Here is a 14296-nt window from a genome sequence, read left to right as displayed (position 1 = left end):
TCATGGATGTAGTTATTGTATATCTCTATGGGGATCTTAATTCAGAGATATATATAAAAGTGCCTAACGGCCTTACATTACCCAAGTCAAGTGACTCTAAACCATAGAGTGCGTTTGCAATTAGGTTGAAATGCTCACTTCATGGATTGAAACAATCCAGGCGGATGTGGTATACTCGTCTAAGTGACTACTTGATTGGGAATGGATATAAGAACGATGAATTGTGCCACTAAGTATTCATAAAGAAAACAAGTTCCGGATTTGCAATTGTAGCTGTATATGTCAATGATATGATAATAGGTACTCTTGATGAAATAAGAGAAACCGCAACCTACTTGAAATCCAAATTTGAGATGAAGGATCTTGCGAAAACTCAATTCTGTTTAGTTCTTGAACTAGAACACCGAGTTTGTGGATTATTAATCCACCAGTCTGCGTATGTCCAAAAGTCAGGCAATTTAACATGGACTAAGTGCATCCTGTTAGCACTCCCATGATCGGTCAAAGTTTGGATGCAAAGAAATATCCATTTCATCCAAAGAAAGAGGACAAAGAGGTGTTGGGAGCTGAAATTCCCTATCTAAGTGCAATAGGCGCATTATTGTACTTAGCCCAATGTACTCGACCAGACATTGTGTTCTCAGTGAACTTATTAGCTAGATTTAGCTCAGCGCCAACGTAGCGTCACTAGAATGGTATCAAGAACATTTTTTGATACCTAAAAGGAACCCTTGACTTGGGACTGTTCTTTCCCTATAGAGAGACAAGAGGGACCGCAAATGGAACTGCAATCCCTAAAGGAAATGTTGATGGCGAAGGCACCACTCACTACACCGAAACGTCAAATGACATTTTGGTTGGTTTTGCTGATGCTGGGTACCTCTCTAACCCACATAAAGGTCATTCCCAAACTGGTTATGTATTTACCTGTACATACATGTCCATTTGCAAGCATAATTAGCTATAATGAGCCACGCTCATGGTACCACCAGGGGTACCAACGCCCACCATATGAGTGACTGGCGTAAAGACAGTTAGCCGGGTTACCGCCTGAGCCCCGGATCAACCCCAAAGCACCGCCGACGCGCCGCCACGCGCCGTGTCAAGATGGCATCAGAAGCTACTGAAACTGGGAACTGAAGCACATCAGTCCCACATCGAAAACAAAGAGAAGATCATCCTCTTCCTCACCTATAAAAGGTTCTATCCTCTCTCCTCATTAATGACGCATTCAATACTTACCTACTGTTACTTTGTCAACATAAATACATTGACTAACTTAGGCATCGGAGAGTTGAAGACCGCCCGGCACGGTCTCCCTCTGACGCCCATTGTATTTTATTTGACAGGTAACGGGAACCACTCACAACAAAGGTATCGATCCGCCCGCCGGATCAGCGTTAACTAAGGTCCAGCTACCGCTAGACTTTTAGACATTAACATTGGCGCCGTCTGTGGGAATCCTTGAACAGAAGGTCATCCCATCACAATTACCATGACTAACGGTAGCGGGGGAAATATCGGGGAGCAGGCAGACCAGTCCGCCGTTCCCCAACCCGCCCGCCCAGCGGTAAGCATCAACCGCGCACTATTCAACACCCCGGTCAACCCAGGCGGTGAAACAAATCCAAGCAGCAGCCGCCCCCAGGTCAGGACCTCACCGCCTTGTATGAGCTGGCGCTGGCGGACCTCCACAAAGCAAACAGAGAGCGCGAGCAGGAACGCAAGGAGAAGGCGGAGGCCCAAAACCAAGTGGCCACGCTGATGACACGTTTCGACGAGCTAAGGCGAACGCTGGACGCAAACGCCAACCCTGCACGAAGTGAGCAGTCACACAGCACCAGACACAGCCGGCCTACCGCTGGTATAGGACCCATCGTGCAAATGCAGGTACCGCTAAGCCCACCTGAGCTGGCAGGAATGGGACCACCCCCTATCCCACAACTGCCGGAGCAGGAGGCGGAGTCATCGCTGTGCACCCACCACTCGAGGACTAGAACAAGGACTGAGGGTAATCTACCCATTCCCGGGCGGGGGTTCGCTCCGCGGAACGCCCGAGCGGGCCCCGCTGGCGACGCAACCACCCAAATTTTGGAGAGGATGCAGCAGTTAGAACGGAGATTAATCCTGGCGGAGGCAGGCACCCCGGCGCCAGCCCCAAACCCACTCTTCGCGTCCAGGCCAGGCCCATTCACCGCCACAATTTTGCAAGCCGTCAGACCAGCGTTTGCAAAGACCCCAAAAATGTCACATTATAGCGGTAAGACCGATCCCTTCGTCCACATGGACACGTTCAAGAAGGTCACCAACAACAAGGGATTTGATGACGCCACCCTGTGCCACTTGTTCAGCGAAACGCTGGATAGTGAGGCAATGAGTTGGTTTTTCGAGTGTCCGCCAGGGTCCATCGACTCATTCCACGCATTATCTCATGCTTTCCTCTCTCGATTCATCTTGTTGTCCGCCGGTCATCACAACACGAGCCAGTTGTTTGGCGTCAGGCAGGGAGGGGACGAATCATTGAAGGCATTCGTCACAAGATGGCGAGCGGCAGCATCTCAGTGCCGCGATCTCGACAAAACAATGGCTTCGGCGGCTTTCAAGCAGGGACTCCTCAAGGGACCATTCCTCTATCACCTCAACTACAATCATCCAAATGCGGCGTATGATCACCTTATGAGTGAGGCGGTCATTCATGCCCAGGCAGAGTTTATCACATATGGAGAAACCCCACCGCCACCAGCAACACCAATAAAGTCATCTCAACCCTCCTCCAGCCATCAAGAGACCGCCAGCAAAGCCCCCACTGCACCGCCAGCTGACAAGAAGAGGGAGTGGCAGCAGGGCAGGTACCAAAGCAAGAGGCAGAAAGACAACCACTACAAGGGCAACCGCCAATCCCATGGGGACAATCGCAACAAGCAGACGGAATCCTCTCAGCGGTATGCAGTGTTCACCGTCCTCACAGCCTCGTACGAGGAGATTTACAATCAGTGCAAGGATCAGATACCACCGCCACCCTCACCGAGATTCCCCAAAAAGGGTAAGCCAAGAAACACCGGCATGTGGTGCAAGTACCACGAGGACAGCGGTCACAATACCAACAGTTGCAACGCTCTCAAAACAACCATTGAGACCCTATACCGTGACGGCAAGATGGATCAGTTCAAGGTGCGCCAACCGCCACCTGTGATTGCCAACATTGAGCCACTGGGCCGCATCAACACCATCGACGGCGGGGCTCCAATCACCAACATGTCTCACAGGGCAAGAAAGCGTTACGCACGCGCCAATCACCCAAAGGAAATCTGTAACATCCGCTACGAGAGATCCACCAAACTCCCAAAGTCTGGTTGGGAGCCCATCACCTTCTCAGAGGAGGAGGAGCGCGGAGTACATCTACCCCATGACGACCCATTCCTGATCGATGCCATTCTCGACAGATGGTCAGTAGGAAGAATCTTGGTGGATAGCGGATCTGCTGTCAATGTCATATTCAGCGGTTGTTACAACAACCTTAAGCGGAACAAGAAACTACTACAAGACCATGAGCCATTGCTTAGCTTCTCCGGCGATATCACTCAGCCGCTGGGTTCTGACTACATGCGGTTAACCATCGGCTCCAGTCCATGTATGGCGGAGGTACATACCGAATTTATAATTGTGGACTGTTTCAGTTCGTATAACGCCATCATAGGACGGCCGGCACTCAACAAGCTCAAATGCATCATCGCCGGATACATGCTTCTCATGAAGTTCCCCACACCCAAAGGCACGGGCTGTGTCAGGGGAAGTCAGCAACTGGCACGAGAATGCTACTCTACCACCATTGCGCGGTCAACCCGCCGCCACGAAATCCTAACGGTAGGAAATCAGGCACCGCCACCAGATATCTTCGAGGATCCTAGGGATGAGGAGGAGAAATACGTGAGGAAGGAACCGGTCAATCCTGAAACATCGTTGAAGGTCATCAGCATCTCTGACGAGCACCCAGAGCGGACAGTCCGCATAGGAGCTCAGCTAGACCCAGAAGTGGCCGCAGAACTCACTCAATTCCTGCGGGACAACGCCGCCGTTTTCGCATGGTCATATGCGGACATGCCAGGTATCTCTCCCGAAATCATCACACACAAACTAACCATTAAGCCATCCTTCCATCCCATCAAGCAGAGGCGAAGGGCCTTCGACGAGGAGAAATACCGCGCCATAGGAGAAGAGGTCGCCAAACTCCAGGGCATTGGATTCATCCGCCAGGTAATCTATCCCCAATGGATCTCCAACCTGGTCATGGTCAAGAAGCCTAGCGGCAAGTGGCGGATGTGTGTCGACTTCAAAAATCTCAACAAGGCGTGCCCAAAGGACAGTTTCCCTCTCCCACGCATTGATCAGCTGGTTGACGCAACCGCCGGGCATGAACTCCTCAGCATGATGGACGCTTTCTCCGGCTACAATCAGATCAAGATGCATCCCAGCGATCAGGAGTGTACCACCTTCACCACCGACAAGGGCCTCTACTGCTACAATGTTATGCCTTTCGGTCTGAAGAACGCCGGAGCAACTTATCAGCGGCTGATGAATGCTATGTTCGCTGAACATTTGGGCAAGATAATCGAGGTCTACGTGGACGACATGTTGGTCAAGAGTATAAAGGCCAGCGGACACGTGGCAAACCTCAAGATCATAGTTACCATCCTCCTGGCCTATGGCATGCGCCTCAACCCAGAAAAATGCTTCTTTGGCATCACCGCCAGCAAATTTCTGGGTTATATCGTCAGTGAATGAGGCATCGAGGCTAACCCGGACAAGGTGCAGGCCATACTCGACCTGGCAGACCCTGAGTATAAGGTACACGTCCAATGCCTCCAAGGCAAGTTAACCGCCCTTTCTCGATTCATCTCCAGGCTCACTGACAGGTGTGCCCCATTTTTCAAACTCCTCAAAACAACTCACAAGAAAGTCATCAACTGGAACCCAGAATGTCAGGCGGCGTTTCAGGGCTTGAAGGATTATCTGGCGGCAGTCCCACTACTCTCTATCCCTGTGCAAGGAGAGACACTGTTCATATACCTAGCGGTATCGGTATCAGCGGTGAGTTGCGCCATTGTCCGGCGGGAGGGACAGGACGAGCTCCCAGTTTTCTACGCCGGCAGGGGCATGAACGGGGCAGAAACAAGGTATCCACCCTTAGAGCAGCTAGCTCTTGCACTCATCATTGCCGCCAGGCGCCTCCGCCAGTATTTTCAAGCGCACACAATCCACGTGCTGACCAATCAACCACTGAGACAGGTGATGCAGAACCCTGAACATTCAGGGCGCTTCAGCAAGTGGGCCATCGAGCTCAGTGAATTTGACATAGACTACAAGCCAAGAACCGCCATGAAGGGTCAGGCGGTAGCGGACTTCATCGCCGAGCTCACTGAGCGTCAGCCCAGTCCCAGCACGGAGAATGAGCCCGGGACGGAAATGGTCACCGCTAAGGAGCCAGCTCCCCTACAATCAGATTGGAACCTGCATGTGGACGGCTCCGCCAGCGCCAAGGCCAGCGGCGCCGGAGTCATCCTCACAGGCCCTGGGGGGCTGAATGTGGAATACGCACTAAAATTCAACTTCAAAGCCTCCAACAACATGGCGGAATACGAAGCACTCATTGCCGGCCTACTCCTCGCCATCGATTCAGGGGCTGACAGCGTCAACATCTTCAGTGATTCCCAGTTGGTCGTTAACCAGGTCAATGACAGCTTCCAGGCCAAGGACCAACAGTTAGCGGCATACTTGGGGTACGTTAAGACACTCCTCAAGAAATTCAAATTTCATAACATCACACAAATCCCCAGAGAAAAGAACGCCAAGGCTGATTCACTGGCAAGGCTGGCAACCGCCCAGCCACATCAGAGTCCAGCGGACACAAGAGTGGAATGTCTTGACAAGCCAAGTATCACAAAAACCCTGGCGGAGATCTTCAACATTGAGGTCAATACCAGCTGGATGGACGAAGTCATTGAGTACAAGCGCAACGGCACATTGCCGGACGACAAAGTTAAGGCGCGACAACTCCAGCGGAGGGCAACCCGCTACAACATCCAGAACGGCAAGCTGTACCGCCAGGGATTCACCCATCCCAACCTCCGCTGCCTAACCCCAGAGGAGGGAAAGGTCGTTCTGGCAGCAATTCATAGCGGAGAATGCGGAAACCATTCAGGCGCCAGATCCTTAGCCAATCGCACAATGCGACAAGGCTATTTTTGGCCTACTCTCGGCGACGATGCCCGCCAGGTATCAAGATCATGCCACAAGTGCCAGCAATTTGCTGACATCCCGCATGCACCGGCGGAACCACTATCGGTCATCGTCGCTCCATGGATCCACTCAACTTGGGGCCTGGATCTGATGGGAAAATTTCAAACCGCCAAGGGCCAGTTCAAGTACATCATAGTGGCTATCGACTACGACAGCAAGTGGATAGAGGCGGAACCACTAACAGCAATAACTACCGCCAAGGTAATTCACTTCCTCTGGAAGAACATCTACTGCCGTTACGGTGTCCCACACACGATAATCACCGACAATGGCACACAATTCAACAACAAGGAGCTCATCTCTTTCACTGCCAACTTGGGTACTAAGATGAGTTTTGCATCTGTCGCCCACCCCCAGACCAACGGTCAGGTCGAAGCAGCAAACAAGATAATCAAAAAGCTGCTGAAGAAAAAACTCGACAAGGCAAAGGGTCTATGGGCGGCGAAACTCCCGGAAGTTCTATGGGCCATTAGAACAACCCCAACTTCCGCAACTGGTGAAACTCCTTTTTGCATGATGTTCGGAACGGAGGCTGTCCTGCCTATTGAGGTCTCTCAACCTACCGCCAGAGTCGAGGGCTACCGCCCAGAGACCAACACTGACGGCATCAACCTGGACAAGGACCTCCTGGAGGAAAAGCGACACAAGGCCCACCTATGCAACCTGCAAAACAAGCAGCGGGTATCGCGTTTCTACAACGCCAGAGTCAAGGCCCGGAACCTCCAACTGGGGACTGGGTAATGAAGGAAGTCATTCCACCGCCAACAAAGCTTCGCCCAACTTGGGAAGGTCCATACAAAATTGTGGAAGTCGTTAGCCCAGGCACCTTCTACTTAATGGACAAGGATGGCGTCACAACGACCCACCCTTGGAATACCGAACACCTTCGGTATTATTACAAATAGTCATGCCGCTACCCAAGAGCATCTTGACTTAGCTAAATTTTGTTCAATATTTAGCTAAGGGAAGCTACCCAACGGGTACTACCCCTCTTTTGTAAACGCTGATCAGTCAGCTATCAATGAAACGAGGAATTATTCAAACCATTGTTACCAAGTCTAGCACTGAGGGCAACTGGCAACGCCAGGAATCGTCAGCGGACCACGTCCGCTACGTGGTGCACTTGGACCAATTTTAATTCCTTTAATGTTTCATTGCTTGGCAAAAGAAATATCTCTACGTCAAAACTCTAGCGGTACAAACACATCATGACAAACGTCAAACTCTGAAATTTCATTTCAGGGCTGGGACTCCCCACCCAAAATAGTTCATTATTACAGTGTCAAAAAAAAAAAAAAAAAAAAAAAAAAAAAAAAAAAAACCTATGGAAGTCTCAGCTAGCTTCAGCGGTTGTCTCCGGCTTCTCCGGCTTCAACTGGCGGCGGCACGACCGATCGGCTCGCCTGATCGGACCCTCGAGCTGTCGGACTGGGAGTCTCCATTGTACCATCCGCCCGGGTGTGTGCCTCCAGAAATCCGGCACGTGACACCTCCGACGGGGTCTGCTGGGGAGTCTGCTGGGACCTTTCCGGCGGATGGGAGCCACTTTCCCCGCTGCCCGAATGAGTACCCGCCGCAGGGGAGGCACGACTTCTGTCTCCGGCGGGACACCCTCGACCACCGGCACGTCGGGCTGTGACGCCTTTACAAAGTCAATGGCGCCCTTCCGCGTCAACATGTCTATATTGGCCCGGGCCCCAGACTTCGCCGCTTCGGTCAATGTCTTTTTATACTCCGCCGACATCTTGAACGCTTCAACGGCGGCGGCCGCAGAAGAACTCTGTTCATTTTTCAGGCGGTTGACCTCCCCGTCCAGCCGCTGTATCTCACCCAGTCTGGCGGCAGACTCCCGCTGCACAATAATGAGCTTCTTATCTTTAGCGGCTATCCGCTCCTGCAGCAATGCGATCTCCTGCTCCAACTGAGAGACGCGTTCATTCCTTCCAGGTCCCGCCTTATGGCCGCATTAAGCTTGCCGCGGGCGTCCGCATAGTCACACTCCGCCTTGACCAGCCCCCGCTCGGCCTCTGCCAATCTCTCCTTGGCCTCCGCCAGCTCCCTCTGGAGACCTCCGATCTCTCCCCTGAGCTCTTCCTCAATCCGGGGCTGCTTAGACGCCGCCTCGAACATATCATGTAACCCCGCAGATATTTGACCAAACGCCGAGCTGAAGGGCGATTGGTCAATTGCCGTCGGGCGCGATATGCCCGCCAGACCCCCGAACCCCAGCCGCTCGCACAGATGGAAAAGGAATGCCCGCTCCCCTTCTGTCATGAATGGCGCATACTCGGCAAAGGAGTCCAGATCACTGACGGCTGCTGCCTCTCCCTCCGCCACTGCAACCTTCGACGCAGCTTGTCGAGCCTTCTTTTGTTGGCGGACTCCGATCACCACCTCTTCTTCCTCTTCCTCGACGGGGGAGTCAGGCTGCCGGCGTTTTTTCTCCAGCGCCCGTTGTGTCCCAGCAGCGGTCCTCGTCACCCGCACCGGCGGCTCACCCCGGGACTCGGTGGCAGTCTCCGTCGGCTGCACCGTCTTCTTTTGAGGACCGCGCCGGGTGGTAGGCATCCGCTCCCGCGGCCTTGTACCAACAATCCCCCTCTCCCCGCCGCCCACTTGGGTATCCGCCTGCACTACCGGCAGGCCATCCTCACCCAGATGGGAGTGGTGCGGCATCGGCAGCTCCACCGCAACCTCGGACTGGCTCAGCACCAGCGTCTCCGGGTTCACCACCGTCTGCTGGGCCGCCAGCCCCTCGGCATACATAGCCTCCAGAAAATTTTCTATCTCGGCACGATCCATTGCTTTTTCGAAAGCGTCGCGACTAGATTTGTTACCGGGCGGGGTTTCTGAAAAGAAAAACACAAACACCCGTCAGTCCGGATCACTTACAAAAAAGAAAGAGGTGTGGCGGAATTGCTCTCACCAATAGAGCGAGTTAGCCCCAGGTCGACCAGCAATTCCCAACCGGTCAGAAGACGGAAGTCAAGCAAATTGCGGTTCCGCCAGCAGCCGCGGATCCTCGCCACGCGACACTCCTCTTCGCGCGTCAAAATGTACCTTAGTCCCGCTGCACAAACACAATAATCATTAGCAAAAACCGCAGGTTTGCAAAATTTGAACCCGCCAGCTAGTTTTAGCGGAAACCAGTTGCCAACCTCGGATGGGCTGGAATTCCGACTTAGTCTTAAACGTCGGCCCCTCCACATTCGACCTGGTGTGGTACTCCCAGCCATCTGTGGCGACGCAGAAGGTCCCCCGCCAGTAGGACATTGAGTCCCTTAGATTCTCAATCAACTTGGGCGCTCCCTGGCGGCGGCTCAGGTTCACGCACCCTCTGCAACCTCGGCGCTTCACATACACTAGCTCGTAGAAGTGAAGCACTTCCGCCACGGTAGGCCCCTCGCACCCCGACAAGCGCCACAAGGAGTTCATCGCCAACATCAACCGCCACATGTTGGGACAGATCTGCCCAAAGGCAAGGCCAAACTCGCACACAAGAATTTGGAGATTGGGCACTAGCGGGAATGTCACTCCTTGGCGGAATATGGCCTCGTGCACGGCAGCACATCCCGCTGGGAGCATCGAGGCCTTCTCATCCGCTGTCGGGGGGCGCAGCTTCACCGAGCCCGGCAACCGGAACGTCCGCTTCATCCGGTTAACAGCGGCGGCATCCATCCGCCCACCTGCCTCGTCGACGGCGGTGCCATCTGGAGGTACCACGCCGACTCGACATTTTGGCCCGGCGCTTCCCCTTCGCCAGCGGAGCCGCTGGCAGCACTATTGCTCGCCAAGCGCTCGTCGCGCCTAGCAACCTCACCCGCCCTAGAGCTCTCTGGACGCGAACCACGATCCATAGCTATTTCCCAGGGGATGGTCCGAAGTGGCTCAACTTCAAGCGGTTCTGGCAGTGAGGTTCCTGCATGGGCAGACGGACGCAACGAGTCAATAAAGGTCATATCCGCCACGCTGAACGACACGTCAGACCCGGAATCCTCACTGCTCGAAATATCTATGACGTTGGCCATCCCAAACCCTAAAACCCACATCAGTTAGCACAAATACAGATCTAACCTACTCTCACATCAGATATAGCCAAAGATGCCAAGAACAACTACCCACAAAAATACCAAAACAAAAACAACCGCACGCTCAACCCAGATTAGACCGTCTAGCAAAACCCAAAACCCCAACTTTCTGTCAAACACCATAACCTCCCTCAAATCTCTCCCTACACCCTCCGAGAACAACACAGAAGCAATATCATACCATTAACAGAAATACCAAAACCCAGAAACCACCATTGCAGATTCAATGAAACAGGACGAGGATCTGAAATACCAACCTCACGTCGAAGACTTTGGAGTGCAGCTCGTCTTCACTGACAGATTTCGTCCTCTCCAGTCCGACTACTCCACGCAAACCCGGGGATCTCCTTCGCAATTCGCAGGCGAACAAGGCTCGAAGCAGGCAACTCAGATTTGAAGATTTTCCAGAAATGTCGAAACTCGCTCAGTTCCCCCCTTTTTATGTCAACATCAAATAATCCTGAGCCGTCCGCTACAAAACTACATCACGTACCAACCGTACACGTGTCCCACGTCTTCATTAACTCCCTGGATTAGCCGAGGCGTCGCCTCGGTTACGAAATCCATCATTACTCGCATTAATGACGAGAAGACGGCTAGGCTTAGGAGACAAGCCTCCAGACGCTAACCCTCTCAGAGTTAGCCACGTGTCAACCGTCATCATTCTTTAGCTTCCAAGGGAAGTCACCACCTGACAAGTAAACCCCCAACCATGGCAAGTCTCCGCTGAGCGAAAACCCCGCTCAGCGGATCCATCCTCACTTGTCATCTTCCAAGTGACGGAGTCTCCGCTGAGCGAAACCCCGCCAGCGGATCCTCACTTGCATCTCCCAAGTGACGGAGTCTCCGCTGAGCGAAACCCCGCCAGCGGATCCTCACTTGTCATCTTCCAAGTGACGGAGTCTCTGCTGAGCGAAACCCCGCCAGCGGATCCTCACTTGTCATCTTCCAAGTGACGGAGTCTCCGCTGAGCGAAACCCCGCCAGCGGATCCTCACTTGCATCTCCCAAGTGACGGAGTCTCCGCTGAGCGAAAACCCCGCTCAGCGGATCCATCCTCACTTGTCATCTTCCAAGTGACGGAGTCTCCGCTGAGCGAAACCCCGCCAGCGGATCCTCACTTGCATCTCCCAAGTGACGGAGTCTCCGCTGAGCGAAACCCCGCCAGCGGATCCTCACTTGCATCTCCCAAGTGACGGAGTCCCCGCTGAGCGAAACCCCGCCAGCGGATCCTCACTTGTCATCTTCCAAGTGACGGAGTCTCCGCTGAGCGAAACCCCGCCAGCGGATCCTCACTTGTCATCTTCCAAGTGACGGAGTCTCCGCTGAGCGAAACCCCGCCAGCGGATCCTCACTTGCATCTCCCAAGTGACGGAGTCTCCGCTGAGCGAAACCCCGCCAGCGGATCCTCACTTGCATCTCCCAAGTGACGGAGTCTCCGCTGAGCGAAACCCCGCCAGCGGATCCTCACTTGTCATCTTCCAAGTGACGGAGTCTCCGCTGAGCGAAACCCCGCCAGCGGAGCTTCTCTCCTCATTTGGTAAACGGGGCGTCCTCCGCTACACAGCGCACCGCTGGCTGACCCCATTTCTCATCTGACAAGCTGCGTACTTTATTCAGCGCAACACCGCTCAATAAAATACCACCAAGCACGTCTACTTGACGCTGCTTCCTGCTACATCTAGCGGGGGACTTCCGCCAGCGGCGGATCCCGAGGCCACGCCTCTCTGACAACGCCGCCACGCGGGGTTACGGTTAGAATGTCCCTACGGGACACGGGGACTAGTCAACAGTCTACGACAGCCCTGATCAGGTACGTTGACCCCCGTCACCTGGGTGCTAAGATTGGGCTCGCAACCCAAAACCCTCTGCTCCGTGCAGCGCTGCTCCGTGCAGCTCCCCCTCAACAAACAATAACAACGACCATCCGGAGGTCCATCTTAGCCGGGGAGTGGGGGACTCCCTGGGGGGCCTAGCAGGGGCCCACCCGAAAGGGCACAAAGCGTTTGCTCAGTAAATCCATGGTTGACAACGCACTGACGCTAATTATGCTTCTGCAAAGTCTAGCGGGAGAAACGCTTCAAACCGCCGATCAACTCCCCAACCAAGATTGCCCTCCTTGACTGGGGATTTGGGGGACTTGTACATACATGTCCATTTGCAAGCATAATTAGCTATAATGAGCCACGCTCATGGTACCACCAGGGGTACCAACGCCCACCATATGAGTGACTGGCGTAAAGACAGTTAGCCGGGTTACCGCCTGAGCCCCGGATCAACCCCAAAGCACCGCCGACGCGCCGCCACGCGCCGTGTCAAGATGGCATCAGAAGCTACTGAAACTGGGAACTGAAGCACATCAGTCCCACATCGAAAACAAAGAGAAGATCATCCTCTTCCTCACCTATAAAAGGTTCTATCCTCTCTCCTCATTAATGACGCATTCAATACTTACCTACTGTTACTTTGTCAACATAAATACATTGACTAACTTAGGCATCGGAGAGTTGAAGACCGCCCGGCGCGGTCTCCCTCTGACGCCCATTGTATTTTATTTGACAGGTAACGGGAACCACTCACAACAAAGGTATCGATCCGCCCGCCGGATCAGCGTTAACTAAGGTCCAGCTACCGCTAGACTTTTAGACATTAACATTACCATTGAGAACACGATGATATCTTGGAGATCAACCAAGCAAACCCTTGTGGCTACCTCCTCGAACCACTCAGAGATCATTGCTCTACATGAGGTGGTTCGTGAGTGTATATGGTTAAGAGCTATCATTACACATATTCTAGGGACTAGTGGTTTGAGTTTTACCACTGAAGAGCCTACTTGCATTTATGAAGATAATGCAGCTTACATCGAACAAATGAAGCTATGATATATCTAGGGTGATAATACAAAACACATATCGCCAAAGTTTTCCTATAATCAGCAACAACAGGCCCTCCTCAAGATTCAAGTGAATCAAGTAAGGTCTGAGGAGAATGTGGTAGATTTGTTCACCAAATCACTGCTTAAGACCACATTTGAGAATTATGTGAAAAACATAGGAATGCGAAGACTTTCCAAACTCCCTGATTAATATAAGGATCAGGGGAGGTGTAGACGTCAAGGGGAGTCTAACACACACATGTTATCCTCAAATGTAAAGGGTGCATTGTGCTTTTTTCCTTCGACCAAGGTGTATTTTTTATCCCACAGGGTTTTTATTGTTACTTGGCAAGGTTTTTAGTGAGGCAACAACTCATGCACCATTTTGTCTTTGACATGGCACAAGGGGAGTGTTAAAGAAAAAGCACATTATGTGTCTTCGTCAAAGAAACAGATGAAGAAGGAATCAAGGAATTGCAATCACATCACAATCAGTATTTACTATCATTATTGTAATTGATGTTAATCGATATTTCCATTGTAATTCCATCTCTATATAAAGGGGCTATGAAATGAAATAAGTAGACCAATTTCAATTCTCAATTTACTTTTACAAAAACAAAAATTACACCATATTAAACCATGTGTTATCATTGGAAAAAAAAAAAAAAAAAACCATGTGATCCGCTCTGACCACATAGCTTAGTATATGAAAAACAAAAAGAAGAAGCCAGAATGACTCGTTGACCCAAGCTCCGACCTGGAGCAAATCCTTGACCTGAACCCCAGACAGATTCTCGAAGTACAATTACCATCATTCTGAAAAATTTGATAAGAGGAATTGCGATCTTGACAACCTGATCGGAGAAATTGCTGTTGTTGAAGAAGGTGAAGTCTGGTTCAAGGCTCAAGGATGAGTTCGATTCCATGACTGGCGGCGGATCGGAGAACTAGTAGACCTTGATCGTCAACGAGAATGAGAGGTCCAGGGTGAGCTTCGGCAATGAGTGGACTCCAACGTGGTTGAGTTGGAA

The sequence above is a fragment of the Rosa chinensis genome, chromosome 6 (genome assembly GCF_002994745.2).
Source record: "Rosa chinensis cultivar Old Blush chromosome 6, RchiOBHm-V2, whole genome shotgun sequence".
Classification (NCBI taxonomy): domain Eukaryota; kingdom Viridiplantae; phylum Streptophyta; class Magnoliopsida; order Rosales; family Rosaceae; genus Rosa; species Rosa chinensis.
This window is presented reverse-complemented; position numbering follows the sequence as displayed.